This window comes from Podarcis muralis, chromosome 6 (genome assembly GCF_964188315.1).
Source record: "Podarcis muralis chromosome 6, rPodMur119.hap1.1, whole genome shotgun sequence".
Classification (NCBI taxonomy): Eukaryota; Metazoa; Chordata; class Lepidosauria; order Squamata; family Lacertidae; genus Podarcis; species Podarcis muralis.
The window spans coordinates 47,508,802-47,532,765 of NC_135660.1; the positions used below are offsets into that span (position 1 = coordinate 47,508,802).

The 23,964-nt window shown below is 39.6% G+C and overlaps 1 protein-coding gene across 7 annotated transcripts in view; it reads left to right on the plus strand.

Moving 5' to 3' along the window:
• The first annotated feature begins 1,293 nt into the window (after window positions 1–1,293).
• Window positions 1,294–23,964, plus strand: part of ADD3 (adducin 3) — a 97,885-nt gene continuing 75,214 nt past the window's right edge. For 2 of the 7 annotated variants that reach the window (XM_028730328.2, XM_028730325.2), the window contains exon 1: window positions 1,294–1,419. The gene's annotated coding sequence lies outside the window, so the exon portion shown is untranslated. Of the gene's footprint in view, window positions 1,420–3,607; window positions 3,999–6,669; window positions 6,745–23,964 lie in introns of those variants that run through there. The other 5 variants (XM_028730327.2, XM_028730324.2, XM_028730329.2 and 2 more) reach the window with 5 other exon arrangements.

Genomic DNA, 23,964 nt, shown 5'->3' on the forward strand with positions numbered 1-23,964 from the left:
CAGGAGACGTTGGCGGCATTAAACACCTGTGCTCTGCACTGGTTACCAATTAGTTGCAGGGCCAAGTCCAAGTTGTTACTACTAGTAAAGTATATAAACTTGGGACCTGTTTACCTGTGAGAGCACCTTACCCCATATATGCCCACTTGACTGTTTCGATTTGCAGAACTTGTACTGTTACATGTGCCATATAATACCTGTTCCACATTGTAAGAACCCAGTCTTTTAGTACAGCATCTAGACTTCAGAATTTCCTGCCTATAGAGATGAGGCAGACACCTTCACTGTACTCTTTCAGTGCCTAAGACCATTTTTGTTTAATCAGTCTTACCCAGATATTTAGAACGCTGGTGCACATTTGTTTTTAGTTTATTGTTTTAAATGTTTTAAATTTTTGTTAATTCTTCTTATTGATAATTTTATTGTTTTATATTTTTGTAAACTGGTTTGAGGCTTTTTTTTAACAATCAAGCAATGTATAATTTTTTTGAAATATTTTTTTCTGACAGTATTCAGTATTGAGGTTGCATCATAGATTTAGAATAATTGAATTGTAGAGTTGGATGGGACCATGAGGGTCATCTAATCCAACCCCCTGCAATGCAGGAATCTTGTGCCCAATGTGGGGCAGTTTTTTCCTCCAATCCCTTTTCAGATGACGCCTAACAGGCAATTTGTGTGTTTACAGTTGCCACACATTGTCAACATTTTCAGTAAGCTATCCAATGTAACACCAATGTCTCTTACTCCCCCATTAACATATATGTGAAATTAAGATTTGTTGCCCCAATGAGCATCACTTTGCACTTGCTTACAATGAATTGAATTTGCCATTTTAATGCCCATTACACAATCTGGAGAGATCTTTTTGGAGCTCCTCAGAATATTTTTTTGTTTTAACCACTCCAAGCAATTTCAGATCATTAGCTGCTAACTCCTTATGAACAAGCTAAAAATCACAGGCTCAGACAGCAATCCCCGGGGGACTCCACTTCCTATAACAACCCTCCATTGGGAGTACTGTCTATTTCTACTCTCCACTTTAGAAACTTTAGAAACATGGAAGTTTGTCCATTGTTTTGCTAAAGATCAGGTTGCATTCCCCCCCCCCCCTTAGTTTGAACTTTATATACAATTTTGCCAGTACAATTTTTAAAATAAGCTTTCCTGTAGCCTAGATGGCAGGAAACAGTTGGGGAAGAATCAATAAGCTTTGAGAGAGAGGGAATGCTTTTTGCTTCTGCCAGCGCCTAGTGGCAATATAGAGCCTCTCTAGGAAGTAACATACTTTCCTGTCCTTTTAGCTTTAGAGCCGCTGCAGTGTGTGTGTTGTGACTCTCTCTCTATGCAGCATTGCATGATTTAACACTCCTACAAAAGGAAAAGGCATACGCACAAGAAAACCAGGGACACTATCTGGTAAGCAATCTTCTATTATTTTATAACATATTTAAGTTGTGGTATGGAAAGCCGAAGGAATACTCAGCCATGCTTGGTATCTATTCTGCTGCATGCTTTTTATGTAAGGGTTGCAGACTTGGATGATGATCTGATGGTCTGACTGCAAGAGACACCTCCCCTTTCCCTGCCCTCAGAGTGCTTTTGTACAGTAAATTAACATAAACTTTCATGCAAGAAGGGAAGTAATTAGGATTGCATTTTCTCTCTTTAAAGACAGAAATATGCAACCTCTTCCTTCCATATTGAAGATCCAACTACAGCAAATATCAGATGACATATTGCCATAATGGAGCTGGCAAAATCCTCATATCCTCAAGCACTACAAGACTGTACTTCTGAATCTAAAAGCCTATCATGGTGATGAAATAATCCTGGAGAGTAAGGAGAGCCATGGATAGTTGAAATCTGCAGTCTTGGATCTTGCAAGCATTATTAAGGCTCTTTTTTTTTTTTTAAAGAGCCATATTGGTTAATAGAAGAACCTTCTAGGTAAAAATATTTATTATGTGGGGAAAGGGGGGGGGAGAGGAAGGGAATATTGAACATATGTAGTAGGAGGTGTGGGTGTGTCTGGCTGAGTGAGGTGAGTGGGAGCTTGAGAGAGAAATGGAAAGCATGTTAAGTGTGTGCATACTAGAAGGGCTGGAAATCAGAGCTAAAATATGTGTCTGTAAAAAGGGCTGTCATGGATTTAATTTTGAGGAGAGAAAATCTGTAATTCCAAGCATATTGAATTGCAATTAAAACCCACTGAAATCACTGGATTTTTCTCTTGAGTAAACCTGAGAAGGATTGGGCTGTGAACAGCAAGGAGTGAGATCTCTTTTAAGGCGGCACTCTTTCCCAAGCTTACTTTAAAGTAAGCCGTATTGAACACAGTGGGACTTTTGAGCAAACATGCATAGGGTCCGGTTGTCATGGAGGAAACAGGTGTCTGTGGGCATAGGAGAGCGTCTGAAATGAAGGAAGGTATGAGTTTGAAAGGAGTGGCCAATCTATTTCAGAAACACAGGAGACGATAATACATACTGAAGCGGACTGATTCTCAAACCCCATACCAAAGCAGTCCTATTGAAGTCAGTTTGTAGCAGCTAGTTAGGGATTGCAGCCTATCTGGTTCTGGAATGTGAATGTAAAAGAATGCGGGAGGAAGGCTAAAGTTACACGTTGTCTTTGCAGCAACATAATCGGGGAGATAAACTGGAATTTGTAATGCAATGTAGAGAATGGAAGAGTTGTGTGGAGAACGTGAAGGGAATATGGAGTAGCAGAACTCAACTGAGATGAGAGGTGACTGCAAAACGAAAGGGGGAAAGGAATCGAGCAAGTCCCGAGGGCCTGCAGGGACCTGTAAAAAAAGGGGTTTAGAAATGATCTCGCTGATTCTAAAATTATTTCGTCCTGCCCTGTAACTTTGCACTGAACTGCGCATTTGGGGGGCTTATTTACCCCCAGGCGTGGTATTTGCAGACGTGCTAACAGACACACACGCGAAGGCGCGCGCCGCAGCCTGGATAGGATACGCAGAGGGAAACATCCAAAGCTGCTTGCGAGAGCCCGCCGTTGTTTTTTTTTTTTAGGTTTAACAAAATATATAGTAAAAATACAAAAACAAATCAAGGCGGCTGCGTGAGGGACTTGGGCTGCGTGCGCCACGTGTGGACGGTGTTCCTAATCCAGGCAATCGTCAATGTGAGCGTGTAGATCCTGGTCGTCGAAGGTAGACACGCGACAAGAAAAAAAAACCCTGTCACGTGTGGAAACCGAACACCAGCCCCCGCTCTTCTCCCTCTTGGGTGCATATGAGGGGCGGGAAGCAGATCCAATATTTCTGCGTGGAGAAAGAGGGCAGGGAGTGGGGCTTCACGTTCTGGAGACGAAGGCGACCTACCCGGGCGTGCGAGAGGAGAGGCGGTGGCAGCGGCGGCGGCGGCAGTGATGACGGGCGGTTGGCCGGGCCCTCGCTCGCCAACAGGCCCGCCCCTCGGGCCCGGCCACTGTGGAGCCTCCGCCCCTCAGGCGTCGCCCGCAGCCGCTGCGAGGTAACAACAAACCGCCCCCTTTGGCCGGTTCCCCTCCGGCTGCGGAGCGACGAAGTTACCCCCCCCCCCTCACGCCTGCCTGCCGCATAGCAACCCTGAAGCTCCGGCGGCAGCGGCGGCCCACCTGACCTCCTCCCCCTCCTCCCCGCTATTCCGAGGGGCGTCGAGGGGGGAGGTGGGGGCGGGGAGGATTCAAACTTGGACGAACGTTGGCGGCGCCCCTCGGCTTAGGGGAGGGCAGGCGCGGGAGAATCAATGAGGGCAAGAGAGGGGCGCTGCCAGATAGTGCGCCGTTCACTCCGCCAGCGGCGGGGAGGAGCCCGCGCGACCCTTCCTGCCAGATAGTGAGGCAGCTACGCCCCGCCCCTCCTCTTTCGTCACTCCGGCCAGGCCCGCCCCGCCTTCCTCGGCCGTAGGAGGTGCTGCTGCTCCTGCGAGCCAGCCAGAGCAGCCGAGGCGGCAAGAGGGAAACACAAAGGCGCGGGCGCTGCTGAGGTAAGCTGGCTCCTCGCACCCTTCTCCTCCGAGGGGTGCACTGGGTGGTATCCTGAGCGCTGGGAGTCCGGGAGGGGCGGCTGGTTGTTCATTTAATTTATCCCTCATACGTTTCTCGCTCAGGGGTGGGAGATTCAAAGTGTCCCTGTTGCTCTTGAGGGGATTTCTCTCTCCTTCCTCCCTCGCGCACACTTTCTTTTTGGAGGGAAGGTGTTCTGGGGGGGATTTTTTACGTCTCCCGCCGCCAGTTCCGCCCACATCCTGAGCCATGTTTAATTCAAAGAGAGTCCAGCCTCACCCCCATCCTCCCCACCCCGATTCATGATACGAGATATCACTCCGTTTATTGTTTTGGGGCACCGTGTAGGGGGTGGGGCGTCACCAATGAACCTTCCGTGGAAGGAGGGCCTTTTGCTCATCCTAACTTCGGAGTTACTTACTTATACTGTACCTGCATCTGAGCACTAGGTGTGTAACACCGCCTCACAAAGTGAATTTGTGAATACTTGCGTTCACCTTGTTTTTGGCTGCGGGGAGGGGGGAGTTGCGTGTCATCTAGATCTGAGAGCTCATTCAGACCGGGGGAGGGGTTGAAACTTCAAAAGTTCTTTGAAGCCATTTAGATTTGGGGGCCCTGCTGACACTTTTTGTTTCATTGGGGTGAACAACACTGAATGGGCTAATGAGGCTTGGGCTCACCTTTATGCATCCTTTGTGAGTTGTATCCAAAGGGTTTGCTGCATCCAGAATGGCTGCCATGCTTACTTGCAGCTTGTGCAAACTAGTCAGTTTCCTAAGTCTTCTGTCCTCCAGCTAATTGCCATTGCATCCTTCACTTTGTGTGCGGTCCAGTTCCACTGATACTCTGCCAGCTGATCATCTGTGTTTTCTGTGGCTCCCCACTGAGGTGTGTTTTCCACCATCTCCCAAAGACTGTCTTTGGTATCTTACATTGACACATACTAGGTGTTCATACTGCTGTTGCTTGTAAACATGGAGCAGATTGCTTGTGCTGTTTGCCTTTTAGAAGTGTACACTGCTATTAATGTTGTGTTCTGAGTTATATTTTTGGAGAGCGCCCTTTCATGGATATTGGCAGTGCAGATAGGATATTCCTCAACTGTCTGTGCCTATATCTGCCACAAATTATTCTATTTACTTTGTTCTGTATTTGGTGGCTTGTTTCTTTGGATGAAATTTCATAAGAGGACTTGTAGGTAGAGAGAAGAATAGCTTTCTATGACCATTCAGAATTATCTGGCTTTCCTTTTATTGGTAGTGTAGCTCTGTTCCAAATATAGTTAGCCGAATTGGTAACCTCCAGGTATGCCAACCTTGGTGACATGGGCTTCATTGTTATTATGATTTGATGAGTGAAGTGATATTAGATAAAAGTGAGTGAAACTTTTTGATTTCTTTCCTTTGTGATCCTTTATTAATAAAAATCCAAAACGTAAGTCTATGGGCCTGCACAGTCTATAACTCACAAGTCAAACACAGTTTATTAGCCATGCATTGTGATCTGCCAAATACTTGAAAACCCAACCATTTTAAAAATAATGCTAGGCATATAGCAAAATAATAATAATAATAATTATTATAAAATTTCAGGGGGTTGTCATACATAGGAGATCAGCATTTGGCTTGGTAGGTCATTCATTGCAGGTGCTTGCTCTACACTACAGTAATTTAGCTGCTTTTGATAAGGCACATGGTAAGAACTATTGTAGGGTTGCCATTCGTCCTCTTTTTCATGGTAGAGTCATCATAGCGATCCATAGTTAAAAATAGAAGTCGGCAAGTGTGTCCTCTTTTTTGCTCTTCAAAATATGGTAACCCTAATAGTGTGTTTTCTTGTGTGCGTGCGTACTCCTGGGAATTTTCTGCTCGAGTGCATGAATATGGGCATGCACTATGGCTATTGTGTTTTAGGAAGCTGCATGTTAATTTAGGACATATCATTATAAGTCATTGTTGACTTATAAATATTACCACAGTGAAAGTAATTTGTACGCAGAAATATACGGATATTTTTTCCCATTATGCTTAAACCTGTGGGGGAGATCATTTTGCATAGAAGGGTAGAACATTAAAGTGCTTCAATGATAAATGTCTGCTTTTTGTTTTCCCTTTCTAGTTTCATGACAGGTTGAAGTGCAGTTATCTGTATCGGAGTTCCACAGAGCTAGAAGACACACACATTCCCTTCTCCTTGCAATTATTCAGTGCCTTCTTTGCTTGGTGGTCATCCTCTTGTTGGCATAGTTGGTGGATCTGTTTCTGCTCTCTTTACTAGGCCTTACAGTACAGTGGTACCTTGGTTTAAGAACAGTTTAGTCTATGAACAACTTGGATTAAGAATGCTGCAAACCCAGAAGTAGGTGTTTTGGTTTGTGAACTTTGCTTTGGAAGCAGAACATGTTCGGCTTCCTGTTGAGTGTGTTCCATTTGTAAATTGAGTCCCCCACTGCTAATCAGAGGCTTCCTGTTGTGTCTGTTGACTGTTGAGTCCCGAGCACCCACACAACACAGAGGTGATATTTGGAGCTTTTGTTTTTGCTATATAGTTTTTGCGTTGTTTTTTTTTAACTGTGATTTGCTCTTCATTTTATGGGATTGACTTGTGACTGTGGCTTGTGATTTCGTTTTCGTGACTTGTTTTTGTGTCTGTGTTCAGCTACTGGTTGATTGTGTGACTGAAGAAATGGATAAAAGCCCCCCATCCAAACAATGACTATCAGTGCACGTAAGAAGAAAAATAATTTTAATGTTTATCATCTATAATACAGTCTTATTTATTTTAGAGTACAGTACATTGATTATTGCCTTCATTTTATGGATCAATGATCTTGTTAGATAGTAAAATTCCTGTTAAATTGCTGTTTTGGGGGTTGTTTTTCATCTTCTGGAACGGATTAATCCATTTTCCATTGCTTTCTATGGGAAAGCACGCTTTGGTTTAAGAGCGAAATTCCAGAACGGATTAAGTTCGTAAACCGAGGTACCACTGTACTGGGAGTGGGAGAAAGTACAGGGCAACATAATTTTGTTGCTACTCAATTGATGATGCTGCAAATCTGTTGCATCCAGGATTCAAAGGCAGAAATGTAAGTGATGATGCTTTTGTATTTGACTGGATTACAAAACAAGCAGTGTACTTAGGGCTTGATGTTAGAAAGGTACTTTCAAATGTTGCAGGATACAGAACACCTTCAGGTATTTGGCCAAGGAATACATTGTGGGATTCTCACAAGCGTATGCCTCGTGCAACAGAGTGGCAAGGCCTTTGCACAACACAGCCTCCAGTTTTTGTTGTTTGTTACCTACTTCAGATTCCTTCGCCTTCTGCATCATGTTTAAGAAGTTGGTCTATATTTGGAAATTCTCACACCAGTAAGAGCAACTGACATGTGAAAGGGTAGAAGCTTGTTTCAATCTGGACAAACTTCAGTTTTTTGAAGTCTGTGATAAGTATAGTGACAAATATGAAGAAACAAAATCTGAATTTTTCTCATCTCTTTTTATGGAAATGAGTGTTTTATGTCTGCTTGACACTGCAGAGAAAACACAATAATTTTCAGAATAAAGAACAATTTGTTTTACTATAATGTTTTTGCTTTCTGTTGTTATTATTTGTTGCCTGGTCCTTATAAACTGGCACAACTAGTTTCCTTACAATTCAGTAGTTTTTAGCTCCATGTTTAACAAAAACTTTAAAGAATATATTCAATTTGTAATTATTGTCTGAAGAAACTGTACTTTTTATGAACTAGACATGATGTTTCTTTGGTAGACAGAGTTATACATTTAGATTCCTAAAGTAATGACATGAATTTTGATACCGGTTCTTTCCTGAGAAAAAGGCAAGGAGGAAATGTTTATAGTGGACCCTCCGGATACAAATTAAATTCATTCCAGGAGTCCATCCGCAACCCGAAAAGTCTGAAGGCAGAGGCGCCGCTTCTGCGCACGCACGTGGCGTGATTGAGCGCTTCTGTGCATGCATGGGCGGCGAAACCCGGAAGTATACACTTATGGGTTTGCCATGTTTGTTACCCAAAAGTTACGTATCCAGAGCAATATGTAACATCTCTAGCTTGAACTAAATGAGAATGTTTGTTTTTAAAATGGTGGGATCGTATCAATAATGTCTAGTAATGGAACTTGGGTAGGCAGAGATGAATCAGTCTTTCTGGCCCATGTTGACATCACATATATTCATTTATAAGCCATCCTGTTGCATCATTAATGGCCTCCCAACTAATTAAATAACTATTAATAGCTATAATAACTATTTAAATCACAAAAATGAATTTAAATATTTTTCTTTATCTCTGTATACACATTTCTAAATGTATTTTACCCTCAGTTGTGTTTTTAAAATGATGTTTGGTGTGTTTGAATCAAGAACTGCATTGCAAAATTTGGAGAAGTACGAAATCCAAAGGACAACCAGGTTCCAATCTATGTATTAGTCTAGACTGTACAAAATAGATCAAACTAAAAATGGAGACCAAACTAAATTTTCCTCTGTCCCTAATCCAGAATTTGGAGGCACTTGCTTACATCTTACAGACATTGGTTTTAATAAGGGGAATGATTTTGTTTAATTAACAATTTTATGTAACCATACTCTTCTTGGTATAAGAGGGAAAGAGTACTGGTATTATAGTTCATAGTGGACCTATGGTGAGAGATTTATTGACAAATAATATTCCACACACACACCCCGGATAATCTACTACTAATATGTTTTGTGATGTTGCTGGATATTTAAAAATCTAAGATAAATTTCAGAATTTAAATCAAATCAGTTGCCAGAAATTCAGTAATTTGGTATGCTGTAAACAAATTTATGGTTTTTGAAATAATGTTATACTTTTTGTGTCCTGTTGTAAATATTGAGGAAAGTTGGGACAATTGAAAGAAATTGGTATTATAGAGCAACACAGTAAATTACAGGGAAACAACTCTGTCCCATTTCTTTCACTCATATCAGTGTTATATTCCTCTCTCTCTCCTTTGATTGCTGGAAATGCTATATATTCCTTTCCTACATGGTTAGTTCCTAAGTCCTTGAAAAAACAATATCCAGAAATGCTGTGTGTGTATTGGGGTACAGATGAGGTGGTGGTGTAAGGGTTCTGAAGGAAGGATTAATTTGGATTTCCCCATATGCCCCTTTTGGATCCTGGCCAGTGTTAACACATCTTCAAGTTCTCTGTAACAATGAAAAGGAGAAACCTGCTCTTCAAAAGAATGTGTTATAGTTCTAAGCCTCCAGTATTCTGTACTTCTTTATGTTATTTGCATTGCAATCACAGCCATGCAGATGTTCAGACACCATGCCAGTGGCTGTTGGCCAAGATATGGCATTCATCCTTACTCTGCAGGTGTCCATGAGCCTCTGATTGATGGAAGCTGGGATTGAATGGCAAAGGATGAATCACTCTGTTATTGTTCTGTTTTCCTGCCAGGTTTCTTGGTACTATTTGGTACTTTGCTGTAAGCTAAGAGAAAATAAATGGATAGTTAAGCAGCAGTGCAAGCTTCAAAGTGAGGTTGTGTAATGCCAATCGTTGGATTTATGATGGTGAATTAAAATACATTATGTTGGGTATTAGATCAGTGGAGGGCAGACTTTAGACTAGTGAGATGTGTCTTGTGTTTTACTAGAACTATGAGATCTACCAACTGGAGCGAAGTACCAAAATATATTGTTTTTTTCTTAATATATATAAATAAAAATGCTGGGTTTTTTCCAGAATCAGAACCAAGCTGAGCTCACCACCCTTCTACACAATTATTAATTCCTGGTTACCTCAAGCTTTCTTTATTTCAACATTCTTTCCTTTTTTGGGGGGGATGGGTGTCATTTTATTATTGGTTATGTTGACATTATTGAGAGGCAGAAATCCTTGCAAATCACTCAGATGAGGATCTGCTGGTAGATTTCTGTCTACTGCACACCACTGATTTAGATATTTTGGTCTTGTTTGAAAGTTTGCAGTACTGTATAATGTACTGAGGTATATTTCAGACCTATAGTTTGGGTTTTTTAGGACACATCTCAAAATAATAATATAAAATATGTCACAAAATATTCAGCTTTTTGAAATATGATTTATACCGCTATTCCTGCATAAAAGGTCTCCAACTGCTATAATTCATTTCTAAGTGTTAGGGAATCTTTGAAATCAAAACATGACTTAGAAGTTGGTTACCGATAGCTTGAAATCTAAAGGAAGTTTAGAGACTGAAATAATATCTGCCATCCATTTGTTTTTATTTTTAAGATACACGGAAAATGTTTCACTGTCGTGTGTAGCAGTTTCTTTTTAAAGCTATAAATACTCCTCACAGCACAACTGGTGCTCTTTGACACAGTAAACCTAAAGCAAGGATCATAGTTGGAGACTCTTCCGAATGTTTCAGGATTAAAAGATGCACCCAGTGAGTGTCTTTTCTTTCTAGTTACCTTTGGCTTCTGTATAAAGCTGTTACCAGCTATAGTTAGAGATGATCCTACTATTGTAGGTATACAAACTAGAAGCAGCACTTAAGTTTTTGTTATAAGCTGATAATGTGGTAGTAATTATGAAAAGCTTGATTAAGTTGGTTAGGAATTTTTCCACATTTAAAATCCAGATAAACAAATACTAAGCAGCAAAAATACATCACTGGTCTCCAAAATTTCACCTGTAGTTTGGAGTTTTTTTATATTATCCAGCAATGTAATCATTCAAATAATCTATTTTAATCTTCAAACAATATTCTGTGCTTTCTGCGTCTAAACAATGGGCATACCTACTGTGCTAATTACTCAAAACAGCAAGAACACAATCATTATTCAACAATAATAAGTGGGGCATATTTTGTATTGTTGACTTGCACTTCTGTAGATCCCCAACAGAGGCACTTTTGAATACATGCCTGACTAGTAAAATTTCACCACATCTATTTGCTTAACCATTATGATTGTGCTTGGATTTAATATATTAAGTGATCTTTTAGTTCTATGCAAACAAACCCTGGCGTGGCTGCAAGGAGGAGATTGGAAGCATCCAATTTCAACTTGGATTCAAGTTGCCCTTCAAAACTTCCATGCTGATTCAAGCACTATGTCTTTTATAAAGTCATCCAAAAATCTCTGGATCATCTGATAATGGCCAGTGTCGTGTCTACAAAGATTGCCATGCAGAACTTTGATCTCAATCTTTCAAAATTGTTTATAATTTTAAGATAAGTGATCTATTAGTTACCTCACATGATGTAACATTTCTAGTATCTTGGGTTATTCTCAAGCATCACAAGATTACTTATTTTCAGACTATTTCTACCTCATTCTCTGTGGCTCTTTGTATACTGTGTTAATCTCAGAAGAACAGTGAAGTATGTGAACTTCTTGAAGTTGCCTAGGATGCCTTTATCACCCACTCTCACTTCAATCTAATACGGGAGGATCAAGTAGCCACTCAGTGTTACTCCAGACAAGGTGAGGTTAGGAACCTGGGATCACTGTGTAATAGGGCTGGACGATATATATCGTCCAAAACTGGTTTGAAATACATATCATGATACTGGATTTTGACTTGGCAATATATTGTGAATCATGATCTGTGCATGTGCTATGCAAAAATCACAATGTGAGGAAAACCATGAATATGGCCAATGCCTCTACATAGCTCCATCCTTTTTCCAGACATTGTGATATAGCTGGATATCTCCCAGTCCTACTCTGCAATAACTCTTTATTTATCTGTCTAATCCAGAGCAATTATAGGCCTAGTTTTTGATGATTTCAAGTTCAGTTACCCATTTCTCTCTATGCTTCAAGAGTTATCTTTTGAAGGTTGTATAGTTGTTTATCTCCTTTCTATTTGATGGAAGGATGTTCCACAAGGGTGGGTGCCAGTACTGAGAAGGCCCTCTGCCCTTCAGAATTTCCCCACCTTTTAAAGTATTAGAATGGAAATCAACAGCCTCTCTACTGATGTTTGTCACAGTTTATTACTATAATGTGTGTACTTCATCACAGTGTGTTTGGGAAGTACCTGAAATACTGAGCCAATAGGATAGTTGAACTATCTCAAACTTTATTTTCCCTTCTCTCCTCATCTAACTCTGTTTGTAGATCCCATGTTTATTAGTTTGTAAATGAAATGGAAACACTTCAAACTAAGGTTTCTACATGCACAGGTGATTTCCTAGCCAGAGAAGTGTTTGTGAATTTAAAAAGAAAATAATCTTTGTTGGCAACACATAGCAAACAAGCAGTCCAACAAGGATCTTAGTATACAAATGCTTCTGCAGTTGAAACTTTGGCTTGGCTTAAAACTTGCATAGTATTATGTGCAATGTCTTATTTTAATAAATTATATTTTAATCCTGCAGAAAAGTATTTTTCTCTTCCCGCTATCTGCTTCTGGTGTGGAGGGAGGGACACATGGAATATTCTGTTTTCCATGTGATGGAAGTGACTTAAATTAGAATCCTTATGGATTTCTAATGGTGAAAGATTGATCTCACTCTTTTTCTTTGTGCGGCTTGGCATTCAAAATAGATATGACTCATGTATGGCATATAACAGATTGAAAGGATGATCATAAAATTCTTTTCAGAACCGTTTGCATAGGTTTTTAGAAAAAAATAGAATCATGTTGTTCCAGTTGAGTACAGGCGTAGTGCCCATTTGTGAGCTCAATGAAACCCTGTGTTTCCCCCCTGGCAATAGGACCTCAGAGGCAGAGAAGAGGAATGTTGCAGGTGATGGGAGGTCCATGTGCCCTCTCATAGTCCTTCATCCTGCCATTGTGCTAAGGCATAGAGGCTAGATAAGTGGGTCCCAATTAGCTAATTACTGAGGACCCCCTATTTTTCAAAAGCCAAGCCAAGGACCCCATACTTTTGAAAATTTTGATGACTCCATGGTAGTTACCTCTGCAAAGCAATTTTTTGAACAGAATGTGGGGTAGCCCTTAATTAGCAAAGGACTTTAAGTATATTAAAAAAACAACAGACTAGGGCTGAGTGATACCTGGTTTTCAACATTGTGATACATCAGTGGCTATACATTGCGATATTCTGATATATCACAATGTCTGAAATTGGAGATCAGATGTGGCGGTGAGGGAAGGAGCAGTCGCAGAGGTTGGGCGGGCGGGTGGGGGAGGAGAGGAAGCGGAGTCACCTTCACTGCATGGTTTGAGTGGGAGGGGATGGGGTTGGGGGGTGCATCAAGTTGCTGTCAGCAGGGCAGACAGTGGTGGCAGCCAGTGAAGATGGACATCCGCTGTGACTGCTGCTGCTTTCCTGCTGACTTGCGCGAGGAGTGAAATATTGCTGTGTATTGCTGGGTCAAAATTGTTATTGCAGAGGGATTTCAAAACCGATTTTGGCCAATAGCACTAAAACAGACCATAAAATTTGTGATATTAGCATGCAGAAATGACAAAATAATAGTTGGGGTGGAGGCAAAGATGGGGTCGCGGACCCCTTGGGTGCGTTCCGTGGACCCCCAGGGGTCCCCGGACCCCTAATTGGGAACCACTGGTCTAAATCTTTTATCACAAAATGTGTCCACAATATGTAATTAATTATTTCTGTAGTTCTTTCAATAATACAAAGTATATTGCATTGTATTATCTATCAGGTTGTCATAATATGATGAAAACTTATCAACTCACTGGGCCATTATCCAGGGAGCCTTTTTTACTTGAGTATTGATCTGTTTACACATATAGCCTGCCTTCTGTCATGAAATACCAGGCAGCATACATGTTTTACTAGGTAACTTTCCTTTGGCACTGACCAGGCCCAGACTCACTTAGCACTGCCACATTGGTCAGCTCATGTGCCTTCATTCCATCCCATGAGATGTGTGTGAGTGCTTGTATCTGCATATGTGAGCTTGCAGCAGCAGCATTTGTCACATTGAAAACTGTCTTTGAACGTTGGGAGTTGAAATAGCTGAGCCTGTATCAGGCCCATATAGAGCTTGCCCAGGGCAGCCAGTCCGAGTCGGGTGCTTCCACCAACTTAGCCCCCCAAGGCCTGGGGCAGGTGTAACCCAGCTTCTGCCTCCCCCGGTACAGACCTGGCTTGAATGGAGGGGAAAGATTGTGGGAGGCACCTGCTGTTTAAAACGCTTTTTTTTTTCTTTGCACAGACATCTTCCCACATGATTTTGGTTTGGGCTCAAAACCTTCAGGGTTGTAGTTGAGCAAAAGTTAGATGCCTCTAACTCAGGCATGACACACTTCCTTTTTAGTATAATTTATGGCAACTGGTATGTTTTTTCTCCATACCTATTTGATTAAGTCAAAGCAGATTTGACAATTATCTTTATCCTCAAAACATGAATAGAAGGATAGGAAAGAGAGAATAACCAACCTGGTTTGCATACCATTTCTCCTTTTTCAGGGGTTTGCAACTTATCTATTGAATTTCCTGAATCAAACTTCGGCAAAACATTTACCTTTAGTTTTGCCCTTGGTCTTAGCCTAAGGCTGTGCATTAATATTAATATTTAAACCATTAATTAAAACATTTAACATAACATTCGAACAAAGGATAGCTGAATTGTGTAATGTCTGGTTTTATTCATAAAGGTGAAATAATAGCCTGAAGCTTTACTTTTGAGAGAGGCCTCCACCCAGTATTCCAACATAAAACAACCTTACTTCATCAGGTAATCTCATCTTCCACCTTTGTAATATAAATTGTATGCTGCTTCCATTGCCTAGGGTTAAATAAAATACTCTCTTGAGTTCCTTCTACTCGAACAAAGGTTTTGTTAGAGTGCTTAGAAAAACAATAAGGCTCTCTTTTATACAAGGTGACCTTTGATATATTTTGGCTTCAGGTTTCACAAGGACCTGTTGTAAAAGATTTTGGTTACAACCCTCACCTGACTATAATATGTTGGTGGTTAATTGTCAAAACATGTTTGAAGTTGAAAAGCAAAGCATGGTTGCCTCATCGAGTAAAGTGGAGATGATTGAATCTTTTACCTTGTGATACTTGCACAATTCTTTATAATCTATTGATTGATAGAGCAAAAGCTGCCTGATATTTACATTTTACTAAATACAGAGTTGTCAAAGTTAGCTCCTTTTACTGCACAATAAAAATAAATCCAAGAGTGCTTTACTTATTGATTAACTTGGAGGAATGTGTACCTTGCATATGTTTCTAAATTGAGAAGGACTGTCAAGGACAGGGGTGAGCAATGTGGCCAAGGACCACATTAGAGCCAGAGGGTAGGCTGATTTGCATACACAATTGGCATACCATAGTGAACATTCCTCTGCCTAGTACCTTGATTCTTATGTACCTTGGAGACCTTTATAGATCAAGTATTGCTAACCCACATTTTTAGACTCCTAAGGTAGCCTGTTAGAAATCACGAGGTTTGATATATAGGAGTGGAATTCTCTGTTACTGGAGTGGGGAACCTTTGACCATCCAGATGTTGTTTGATTGAAGCTCCCATGATCCCTGATCATGGAGTTCTGTTGCTGGGCTGATGGAATCTAACAACATCTGGAGGACCACAGGTTTCCCAACCATGCTATACATACATTCGAGTAAACATAGGACTTTTACTTGTAATTAATTAATCCTTTTCAGATTATGTGCTCTCTTGGTTTCATATAACTTTCTATAAGCTCAGAAAGCAACACACCCCCTTGTGTTTTTAGCAGGAACCTTTAGGCCTTCCAAAACCTGGAGGGTGGATTATTGTATGTCAAAGGTGACTTTATTTTTTCCAATGTGCTTCTAAATGTCATTACTCTGCCCTCAACAGAGCTTAATGTAAGGCATATATTGTTCATTAACCTGCTACATTAAGGACAAAGATTAATGAACATATGATAAGCAGTGCTTTAATTTAGTTTGCATTTCAGTAGTGTTGAATGACAAATGGAGATATGTGGGGGGAGTTGGATTAGTAAAATTTATTGGACACTAATAGTGTTTACAGATATTTGCAATGCTGACTAGTCTGATCAGTTTTAAAATAAACTTTAATATTACAGTATTGAATACTGTATTAAGAAAGAATTGTATTTTTTCAGAGAGATGCCTGTTTTGTGCCCTGCATGGTCTGTTGTCAGGAGCTGGAGTCATGCATAGGTCAGCAATAAAACAAGAGAGCACCCGATGTCAGTGAAGTTAACTCTCTATGCAAAGAAACAAAACAGCTTAGTCCTACTGGTCATAGTAACTCTTCCCAGTAGGTCTTGCCCCAATTAAGTAGTAGTGAGGACTGAAGGTCTCTGCTTTCCCACCATTCTCTAAGGTGCTTCCCTCAGTTCCTTCCCCAGCAGCCTAAGGCTCCATTGCCTTGCCTCTTGTTGCTCCACGCTCTTCATTTCTCTGTGTATTCTGGGAGACCAGGGGGGGAGGGAGCTGGTCGCAGCAGGAGGGGGAGACTCCCTGGACTCTTCAGCAGCCAGCCTCATCTCTGTCTCTTGGCCTTCCTCCTCTACAGTCTCTGAATCAGAACTGCTCTCTGCCTCAGCTTCTTCCTGCTCACTAAACCCTGTTATCTTTTCCATCTTTCAACAGCTCCTTTTCCCAATCTGCTCCATCTTCTCCCTCTGACTACTCATCATCATCCCCAGCTGGGGAACCTCCAACCCCCTGACTCTGAGCCTTCTTCCCCTGGGGGTTCCCTTGGTGGTTTCCCAGCTGGTGCCTCCCACCACTCTTCTGAATCCAGCCAGTCTATAACATCTGTATACTTCTCAGTCAGCTGATCTAACCTTCAGGATTTAGTTAAACCAAATATTTCTATAATATTGTAATTATGTCTATAAACCGGTATTCAGTAAATTTATATTTGCTTTATCTGTCTTAATTCGATGGAGTATAATCTACAAAGGTCAGAATAAACTGGCAAAAAGATTGTATGTGACTTACTCATACCTGCAAGTAGATCAATCAAGTTAATAATGACTAAATTAAATCCATTGATTTCAGTGGATCTGCTGTTCAATATGGCTTAGTCATATACTATATGAAATATGCATTATGTTACAGTTTTCAAGCATGTGAAAGTCTTGTACAAATAGAACAAAAAAACTGTATTTTAATCTTGTATTTTGATTACAGTCTTCCTCAGTTTTCCTTCCAAATTTATGACATTTATTACTTCTAGAAGTATTTTCTGAACACTTGCCTTTGGGCGGGGGGGGGATTATTGGGTTGTTTTTGTTTTGATTATGTATTTTGTGGTTTTGTATTCTGCTTTTATCCTTTGAACAACCCTGAGACCTGTGGGTATAGGGCAGTATAGAAATTAGTATCATATCATATCATATCTCATATATCATATGTAGTGGGCTGAATAGATTAATAGCAAACTAGTAGCTTTATATACTAGGGTTATTCTGTAAAAATGTCAACCTATATAGACCTATATTTATTTTCATATATTCTGCATCATTTTAAATATACTTTTGCAGCCTTTCATTATCTGGCAACAATTTTTCAAACTGACATTTTGTGTTTGAGTAAAACAACCATACTTGTGACATGCAAAATGACCCAGATTTTTTCTATTTTTTTCCAAGCTTCAGTTAAATACACCCCCAAAAAAGATAATAGGCTAATGATATTTTATTTCAGGGGTCACCAGCCCTTGTAGACTAGTGGACAACTTTTCAAATTTTGAGAGTGTGTTGGGCATGCCTGTCACAAAATGGTTACCAGGGAGGGGGCAATGCAAACACAAAATGGCTGCGGTAGGAAGTGTTAAAGCAAGTTAAGAAGGCAAGTTTAATGTAGCACTGCTGAGGAGGTATGCACAATATCCAATTAGGTTTGTGTACCCTACGCTACCTAGATGCCATAGGCAGAAGGAGTATTAATCAACCTAAATTTCTGCTTATATTTTACATTACCATACAGTAATGTATATTGTGTGATATGGGGAAGAGGACAAGATATGGGTTCTGAATGAGTAGATGTATATGCTAGTATTCATCTTTGGCTGTCAAGAATTCACATCCACTTCTATGCATGCTTTAAATGCAGAATTAAATCCCACAGTGTTCAATAGGGCTTTGAACACGACTACATTCTTAGGGAGTTGAATATGAAAGGGTCCTCCGGGAACATTAAATATGACCTATTTTCATTTCTACTTCAGTTCTGCGTTGTCTGCATGATGATGTAACCATAGTTCCTCATCTTACATCCCAAACAAGAAATAAAGAGCAGGTACCGTTGATATTATACATTTTGGCCTCTTCTGAAAATAGGATTATATTATATAAACATTACTCGCAAATCCCACTGCTGGTTACATAAACTTTAACAGCATCATGATAAATGCAAGAGGCTAACCTCAGCTCCTTCAAAGTCCCCAACATGTGCAAAGAGAATTGAAGATGGGGGTTGAGCTATCAACTTGCAGTCATCTTTGCTCAAGGGACCACAGTTGTGCTCACTCCTGGTGAATGCATCTGTCATCCTTGTGACTTTCCTCAGGATTGGTCAGATCTCATGCTGAGGTTCATCAGAAATCAAAGAGATATCCTTCACCACCACCTGCCTTTTTTGGGCTCTGGAAATTAGAGGAATGACTCCATCTTTTGCTAAGCTGCCAATAGGCTTCCAAGCAGTAAGATATCTCCCTTCATGGCCCACAATGTTTGTAGTGAAGCTGGAGTGACCCCAGAACTCAGTGTGATGTTACAAGTAAGAATTGTTCCTTCCCCCTTAGAGAAAGGGCAGAGTTGGTGGCTGCCACAAATTTTGGCAGTCTATGAAGTCTACCCTAGGTCTTCTTTCCAGAATTCTCTGTACATTCCAAAGGGCTCAGGTGTGGGGTTTGTGATCACTACACATTAAATATTGTTTGGACACTCGGTAATCACACAGATGCTATTGAATTAATATTTTTTCCACAGAACTCATGACAGTGGCATTTAAATTATGATACTTGGCCATGAAAATATTAGCAGTTTCTTCCCTTAGTTATGTTACATCTGCGAAAGGTTATTTGCCTTTTGGGCTTAAAAGTGTCAAAGTGTGAGCAAAGTTACCACTATACTAGATAGTATTCCCTTGGCTGGAAAACACAGTTCACCACTATAGTGGTAGAGGGCAAGCTGGAATGAGCAGTAGAGCTGAAAACTACTGAGGTGGGAGGAAGAGACTTTATGTGCTAGTCAAGGCTAAGAAAATGTAACTATTGTTGGAAACACAAAAAGCTGCTTTCTTTTGAAACATAATTGTATATATTGTTACAGGTATCATTATCCTAACTGATGTAGCCATGTTCTTCATCTTCTCAGCAGTGCATGTTTAATGCCTAAATGTAAAGCTGTGAACTAGTTCACTCAAAGCTTGAGATAGTTATGAACTTAAAAGATTTGTGACACTCTGGATGTGTTTGGGTTGGGAGAATTTTATCTGAGAACTAGTATATTGAAGCATACAGACTGCAGCTCTTTTATAAACTGAAAAGAGCAGGTGACAGGGAATCCTTATTCTCCAAAGCCTAGAAAACCTGCTGACTACCATTTAGTTCTCTCACAGCTATTAAATTGTCCTCATTGGATAAAAAAACAGTTTCTCCAATCACATGCTGCTTAATAGGTGACTGCAGTATATGTGCTGTGGCAACAAAATACATAATTTCTGAGGGTTAGGAGAATGGAAGCAATTACTCATGCTTTCTTGACATAATAATCAAGTACAATGATGAGCAACACATGTGCCATTGGATCCATTTTCTTGCAGCCTGGAACCATTTTAACAAAACATGTCTCCTTTTTTGCCACCCCCTCACTTATCTGGGATTCATACCTGCCACAAAATTAAGGTTACTCTTTCCCTTGAAACTTCTCCCTGCATTTTTTTAGAAGTATGTTTTTGAGAAGTTTCTGGTGAGTAGGCAAGGAGGTGAATAAGTTAGTATTTTCTTCTCATTTTGTTCAAAGTCAGAATGCATGCTAAACTCTGTATGTAATGGCCATGGTATGATTTCAATATGTTGTACAATCCATTAAACTTCTATTACTCATCCCAGTCTCTCAGGTTTGGTCATACTAGAAATTCAAACTGAAACAGATAGTAATTGCTCAATTTCAAATGTGAATCTATGACAAGATTGTAAATGTGGGAATGAAAGTATGGGAAGTTAAAAAAAGCAATATGTAGCAAGGGAAAATAAATAATTGAGAAAAAAGTATAAAAGTAGTATAGTTTGCTACTTTTAATGTTTGATTATTTAAAAGTTATTATCTAATTTTGCCATAAAACAAAACAATGACAGTGTCTTTCCAGACATGTAAACAAAATTCACCATGACTGAATAAGTGAGAGTCATAAGAGGATTATAGGGAGAGTCAAATGAGGGCAAAACCATGACATGATTACAATGTAGCTTGACTCTGGTTATTTCTGTGTGCTTAAGTTACTTTTCTGATCTGCATGCCCTTCTCAAGGCTAACTAGCAGGCATGCTTTTTTACTTCCATGTAGAAATAAGAACTGCAGTAAGAATGCTGCTCTGTGCAAAGGAGCAAGGAAACTTAATTTCAGTTACTGAGAGATCTGTCACCTTCTCAAGGTCAGATGCCATTCCAGTAAATTCCAGTATTGTACTGTAACATCTGGTCTTGTACAGCAGTTTCTGACCTGGAGGTTGATTGCTTGGAAAGATCCACAACATGTCTTGTGTTACTCAGGTTCTGGAGCTGGCTTCTTCCACTTAAGAACAAAATACAGTCGTACCTTGGAAGTCCAACAAAATCCATTCCGGAAGGCTGTTTGACTTCAAAATGTTCGACTTCCAAAGTGTGGCTTCTGTTTGGCTGCAGGAAGGCAAAGCAACTTGAGTTGGATGAAGAGATGAATAAATGCCAGACAAGTATTGAGTCTAGACAAATTATGATTGTATTTGTGGGGTTGGAGATAGATGTAGGAATTCAAATGGGGCAGGGAATAGCAGAAATAAACACAATCTCCCACAAAAAAAATCTATGTCTCACTTTCTATGCTCACTTTAAAAATCATCAGTTATGATTAATGGACACATACATTTTACTTCAAGGCCTTCAGTTTTGCTTTTGTTGAGTTTGCTGTATAGTTTATCATTCAAGAAAACAAAATGTCACATAATCTTGGGATCCATTCACTTGTTTGAAGGTAACAATTACTATAGGTAACAATTACTATAATGCATACATATTATTTAAAATGCATAGATTTAGATTGCAGCACAAATTGTTTAAGATCAGGTTTGATTTCTTGGCTGCATCAAACATCTGCAGTAGGGGAAAATATTTTGTATAGACTTGATGCTTGACAAAAAAATGTGGTTACCTACAGTACCATCCAAAGGAAAGGGGAAAAAAACACTTTCAGAAGTTGGTCATTTCCATAACTTGATTAATAATGAATTTCAAATGTGAATTTATCAAGTGATTACAAACCTATGTATTTAATGCTTCATCTTGTGGCATACTGTATGTTGCTAGCTCTGGTAAGTGTTGTCAAAAGGAAGTAAAATAAAAACTATTAGTGTCTTCTTAAAAATACCCTTTATAATGGAGTTTTCTCTGTATTTGTAAATCCTTCCTTGATTTCTATACATGTAAGATAATAGTTGCTGAAAAGTGTTTTAGAGGGATTACTTGGACTTTTATTTCTACTAGGTTGTTTTGTTTTGTACTGAAATTGAACTCTTTAAAGAAGTCTGGACACTTTACTAAGATATTAAGACTTTGCTATGGTTACTTGATTGAATGCAGCCATGGGAATGTTGACAAAGCCAAGTTCAGGGGCGGATGTTTCATTTGCAGTGGAAGGTCACAGAATTGTACAGAAGAGCTTTCACCAATGGGGGTGTGGAGCTGACATATCTTTGTATCACACCAAACTGTCCTGGCAAAATGTTTCTCAGCAGCCAAGGGACAGTTGATAATGGGAAAAAGTGTTTCATGTTAGGATTATAAGCCTTACTAATTAACATTGCAATACAGAATGCTGGATATTTATTCATTATAAAAATAAGTCTGAAAGATTTGATAATAAATTGTTAAGCTGGGATAATTCTGGATATTAGGGTTCTGCACTAAGATTCTTACTTGATGAATCATCTGGCTTTTAAGCTTCTGTGCAATTGCTTTAACTAATTGGGATATTACGAGTTTCTCAATATATTTCCTTTTTTGAGAATACTTCAGGATATGTTGCAATTTGATACTCTTTCTAGAAGGGAAGGTTGTTTTTATTTATTTTTCTCCTTTAATCATAATAGGGAAACAAGCAAGTGTGCCCTTAAACAGTCCCACTGATTTAATCTTCCGGTTAAAGATTGAAGCACTGCTTTACACAGGCCTCCTGTTAAGCCTGGAGTTGGGGGAGGGGGTTGAAAATTCTCCTGGCAGATCTGCTACACTTCCAAGGCACTCATATAGCAATTGCTGGGAAAATCCTCTTCTTCCTTCCTCCAGGCTTAGATGGAGGGCTGGAACTTGTCTATTTCACTCTGTGCTTCGGAGGTATTCAGAATTATTCTGAAGTAAAGCATGACGTGGACAGGCTGCAACTGTTCTCCTGCATTCAGAAAGGGAGATTGTTCTTAACCTTGCAGTGTATTTTAGAGGTACTCTGAGCACGTCTAAAGCTCAGTTTGTTGTCAGATAAGACCCCTACTTCTCCACCATTTAGGTAAGGACAGGAGCCTGACAATCACACATTTTGACTGTAGCTGCTTAGGCCAGTAAAGCTTGTGAATTTCACTATGTATGTATAAAATGTATTATTGTTCTCAGTGCAGTGCAGTAATGGTGTACTTAAATGAGATTTTTGTAACTAAATTATTCCAATAGTACATTTTTATACATGGATTATGACTGATACTTGTTTATATATGAAATGTTGAATTTAATACTACTTCTGCAGGAGCTGTAATGCATTAGGAAAATTAATTGGTCATATAAAACAAATATATATATATATTTTTAAAGTGAGCTTTAGTTTTGTTTGAATGCACTTGCAAATTAGAAAATGAGTGGGTTGTGTTTTTTTTTTAAATGCCTGAATAGTCACTTCAGAAATAACCACTTTCTCCTTTAAAACACCTTTGTGCCTACTCTAAACTGTAGAGTACTTTTCCTAGTGGTCCTAAATTCCAGTGCTGGGAAGCAGGTGGCAGGACATTTTTGGCAGTTAATACAGATCCTACAAAGTCTATGCATTAGATGTTAATGTGTTTTGTTTCTGTCTTAGAAATGTGACTGAACTGTAGAGGTTTTATTCCTTAATGCTTTATTTTCAAGTAGCATCTGTGGTCCCTTTCCATTTATAGAAGAATCCTTTTCCGCTTATGTATGGTTTTATAGAGCCTGGAACCTTTCTCTTCTTCCCCACCCCCTTCTTGTTGCAAATTGAATGCTTGGCATTAATTTATTAAGATTCCTTCAGCCAAATCTGTACTTACTGGCTTCAACCACACACAATCCATTGTACCCTGTTAAGGTACTTCCCTTGAATTTATGGCTCTTTGGGGAGTTTCTAGTATCAAGGAATCTTCACTCAGCTGGAAACAATTGTATAATTAAGAGGCATTGAGTAGATAGAATGGTTCTACATAATTGAAGCAAGCAATGGCATGTTTGGCTATAGATGGTGTTTTCAGCAATTTATTTGTAGGCTTTACTTTTTCTTTTCCCTTAAGTGTCATTTCAATGTGAATCAGCATGGGTGCTTCCAGTAAGTTTATCCAATAGCAACCAGTTCCAGCCTTGCTCTCCAACTCATGTGGAAGCATTGTATCCATCTCTTGGTGGGACTGAAGGTAGGAATAATAGTAGAAGCATATTAAAAGAATCTGTTTCTGATACATTGGTCATGAGAAAGACCACATTTTGCAGTAATACTCTAAAATAGCAATCTTCTTTTAAAGCAAATATGGCAAAAAAAAAAATCTGGCTGTACATCTT